This window comes from Aotus nancymaae, unplaced genomic scaffold (genome assembly GCF_030222135.1).
Source record: "Aotus nancymaae isolate 86718 unplaced genomic scaffold, 86718_ANA_hifiasm-v0.15.2.pri h1tg000028l, whole genome shotgun sequence".
Classification (NCBI taxonomy): domain Eukaryota; kingdom Metazoa; phylum Chordata; class Mammalia; order Primates; family Aotidae; genus Aotus; species Aotus nancymaae.
In genome coordinates this window covers 10,184,492-10,189,045 of record NW_026988441.1, presented here as the reverse complement: position 1 = coordinate 10,189,045, position 4,554 = coordinate 10,184,492, and positions in this window count along the sequence as shown.

Here is a 4,554-nt window from a genome sequence, read left to right as displayed (position 1 = left end):
ATTCACTCAGCAATAAATGAGCCTTTGCTGTATGCCAGGCCTAGGTCAGACTCTTGCAGCCTTGGTAGTAAACAAAACCAAAACTCCTGGCAGGGCACGGTGGCACACGCCTGTAATCTCAGCACTGTGGGAGGCTGAGGAGGGCGAATCTCGAGGTCAGGAGTTCCAGACCAGCCTGACCAACACAGTGAAGCCCCATCTCTACTAAAAATACAAAAATTAGCTGGGCATGGTGGCAGGCGCCTGTAATCCCAGCTTCTCAGGAGGCTGAGGCAGGAAAATTGCTGGAACCTGGGAGGTGGAGGTTGTAGTGAGCCAAGATCATGCCACTGCACTCCAGCCTGGGCGACAGAGCAAGACTCTGTCTCAAAAAAAAAAAAAAAAAAAAAAAAATAGAATTGGGAAAAGGCAAGAAAATGCGTTCTTGTCCTGGAACCTCCAGAAAGCAACACAGTCCCACTGAAACCTTGACCTCAGTGCAGTGAGACCCATTTTGGACTCTCGGCCTCCAGAACTGTAAGGTAACAAATCTGTGTTGTTTTAAGCCACTAAATTTGTGGCAACGTGTTACAGGAAGTGGGAAACTGACATAGAGGATGAGGAAGATGTCACAGAAGGAGAAGCTGCGTCTCATGCTGACTCAGTAGGCAGATACTCCCTGGGAGACTTCTCCATTCCCAGACCGCACCAGACACCCACTGCCTGGGCTTCGGACTGCCTTGCTAAGATGGTCAGCCCAGCCAGCCATGTAGCCAGGGTGCAGGGCTAGGAGTGTGAGGGGATTCCATCTTTTCTCTCTCTCTCTTTTTTTTCTTTTGAGACAGAGTCTTGCTCTGTCACCTAGACTGGAGTGCAGTGGCGTGATCTCACCTCACTGGAACCAATGCAATTCTCCTGCCTCAGCCTACCAAGTAGCTGGACTACAGGTGCACACCACTTCACCCAGCTATTTTTTTTTTTTTTTCGTAGAGATGAGTTTCACCATGCTGGCCAGGCTGGTCTTGAACTCCTGGCTTTGGCAGGCAGGAGGGCTGTAATCCGTGGTGGCAGGCACCTCGAATCCCAGCACTTTGAGAAACCGAGGCAGGAGGATTACTTGAGGTCAGGAGTTCGAGGCCAGCCTGGCCAACACGCTGAAATACTGCCTCTACGAAAAATACAAAAATGAGCCGGGCATGGTGGTGCGTCCCTAGAGTCCCAACGCTTTGGGAGGCTGAGACAGGAGAATCACTTGAATCGGGGAAGCAGAGGTTGCATTGAGCTGAGATCACATCACTGCACTCCAACCTGGGCAACAGAGCAACTGTAGAACAAAACATTGACAGAATTTGGTTCTGGTTTGGATACAGGGGATTAGAGAGAAGAGTGTGCCAATAATTGGTTTGTTCATCAATTCAATGAACATTTATTGAGCATCTGCTCAATAAATGGAGAGCCCTATTTTGGGCTCTGGAGAGACAGCCATGAGTGAGACAGCAATGCCTGCTTTTGGAAAGCTGACCTCCTGGTAGGAGAAAGACCACAGATAAACAAAGGGCACAGAACATAATGTCAGGGGTGATGATGCCGGGAAGGGATGGAGCAGGTGCGGAGAACCTGCTGGAACTCACATGCTGAAGAGGTGCCGGAAAGGGTCATCTCCCGGGTGACTGCTTCCAGCAGTGGGAGGGTAGGGAGCAGGCGTGTTATGCACACTGCAACAGGGCCAGGTCTGCAAGAGAAAAAGACATGGCTGGTTGGGTGCGGTGGCTCATGCCTGTAATCCCAACACTTTGGGAGGCTGAAGGAGGTGGATCACTTGAGGTCAGGAGTTCAAGACCAGCCTGGCCAACATGGTGAAATCCCATTTCTATTAAAATACAAAAATTAGCCTGGCATGGTGGTGCGTACCTATAATCCCAGCTACTTGGGAGGCTGAGGAAGGAGAATTGCTTGAACCTGGGAGGCGGAGGTTACAGTGAGCTGAGATCTCGCCACTACACTCCAGCCTGGGCGACAGAGCAAGACTCGGTCTCAAAAAAAAAAAAAGACATGGCCACACACAGACTTCTGTTGAATGTCCACAGCAGCACTATTCACAATAGCCAAAAAGCAGAAACAATCCAAATGCCCATCGGCAAATGAATGAGTATGGTTTTTTGGTTTTTTTGTTTGTTTTGAGACGGAATCTTGCTCTGCTGCCCAGGCTGGAGCACAATGGCATGATCTCGGCTCACTGCAACCCCAGCCCCTCAGGTTCAAGCAATTCTCCTGCCTCAGCCTCCCAAGTAGCTGGGATTACAGGTGCACACCACCACGCCCAGCTAATTTTTGAATTTTTTAGTAGAGACAGGATTTCACCATGTTGGCCAGGCTGGTCTCAAACTCCTGAGTGCCGGTGATCCGCCCACCTCAGCCTCCTAAAGTGCTGGGATTACAGGCCTGAGCCACTGCATCCAGCCATATTCTCAAATTGATTGTAACGATGGCTGCACAGCTCTGAATATACTAAAAGCTATTGAATTGTACACTTTGTTTTGGTTTCATTTTCATTTTAAGAGACAGGGTTACCAGGCACAGTGGCTCAAGCCTGTAATTCTAGCACTTTGGGAGGCTGAGGCAGACGGATCACAAGGTCAGGAGTTCGAGACCAGCCTGGACAACATGGTGAAACCCCGTCTCTACTAAAAATACAAAAATTAGCCGGGCATGGTGGTGCGCACCTGTAGTCCCAGCTACTCGAGAGGCTGAGGCGGGAGAATAGCTTGAGGCTGCAGTGAACCGAGATTGCGCCACTGCACTCCACCCTGGGAAACAGAATGAGACTCTGTCTCAAAAAAAAAAAAAAAAAAAGAGAGACAGGGTCTTGCTCTCTCGCTGGGGCTGGAGTGCAGTGGTTGCAGTGTCGGCTCACTGCAGCCTCGACCTCCTGGACTCAAGCGTTCCTCCCACCCTGGCCTCCCAAAGTGCCTGAATTACAGGTGTGAACCATGGCACCCAGCCCGAATTGTACACTTTACATGGATGAATTGTGTGGCATGTGAATTATACCTCAAAACTGTTTAAAAAAGAAGAAAGAGTGGAGACTTTCTGAACCTATTTTGGTTCAGGGGCTGCCAGATTCGCAAAAAATATATATTTTTTTAACATGAGGTTTCACCATGATGGCCAGGCTGGTCTTGAACTCCTGACCTCAGGTGATCCACCCACCTCAGCCTCCCAAAGTGCTAGGATTACAGGCATGAGCCAACGTGCCTGGCATTCGCAAAATATTTTTAAAAAGGAAAAGAAAGAGAAATGGGGTGGGGGAGGGAGGAGGAGTTGGGGGGAAAGGAGGTGGAGAAAGAAAAGAAAGAGAATGAAAAACGAGAGAGAAAGAAAGATGGGAAGGGAGGGAGGGAAGGAGGAAGTGGAGAGAGAACGCAGGCGGGTTTGAGAGGTCGGTCCTGAGTCAGCAGGAGGGGGCAGCTGGAGACCGGAGTCAGGGTGTGGGAGTGGGGACAGTGAACATGAGTGTGCCTTGTAGCGCCTGACTCATTGTCACTCCAGAAACGTCACCTTCTTTCACTGGGGTTTGTGTTTATTGGGTCGTCACTATTGCCAGACTTGCTGTGAGACAGGGTCAGCCCTGAGCCAGCAGGGGGCAGCAGAGGACCGCACAGAGCCACGCACAAGCGCTGTGGCTACCTGGAGCCCCCCATTCACCCACCCCGTCTCTGCCCCTTTCTTTACCCCTCTGGGAACACAGAGAATCTATCCTGCTGCCCAAGCCAAAACCTGGACACTGCCCTCCCCACTCTCACTGAGGGCACCAGGGCCCACCCTCCAGGCCTCTGGAATTTGTCCTTCCCCTATCCCTGCAGCCCAGCCCCAGGCCAGGCAGCTTCTGTCCCCTCCCTGCCCCGGCCTCCTGCCTAGACTCCTGCCTCCTCCCATTCTCCCACCACAAAGCAGCCCAAGGGATCTTTCTAAAGCCCAAATTCAACCCAGACCCTTCCCGCTCAGAACCATCCATGGCTCTCCAGTGCCCTTGGAGTCCAAGCTCTTCACCACAGCCTCCAACACCTGCAACCTCCAGGGGACTCTCAGTCTCACCTCTCAGCACCCACGACCCTCTCACCCCAGCCCTGGTCTATGGTCCATTGGATTTAACTTCTTTCTGTTTCCCTACATACTGTGTTCCATCTCACTTCCAGGCCCTTGCACACCCCCAGGCACACAGCTCCACTCTTCCTGCCCACTCCATTCACCTTCCAAGTCTCAGCTCACACACCTCCACCTCCAGGAAGCCCTCCTTGACCCCCTGTGAGCTCACTCACCCCAGACTTGCCCACTGTGGGCCATCACTGTCTGGGGATGGGTCTGTCTCCCTCTGAACTATGAGCCCAATAAGCACAAGTGCTGTCTCCATCACTGAGGGCTCCAGCACTGACCAGCACAAGGCAGGGCCCACGGAGTGTGGATGCTCATTATACACATCCTTCCCTTTCCCAGCCTAGCAGTCCCCATTCATTCACTGACAAATGTTTATTGAGCAACTACTATTACCAAACTCTGTTACATGAACTTGACCGG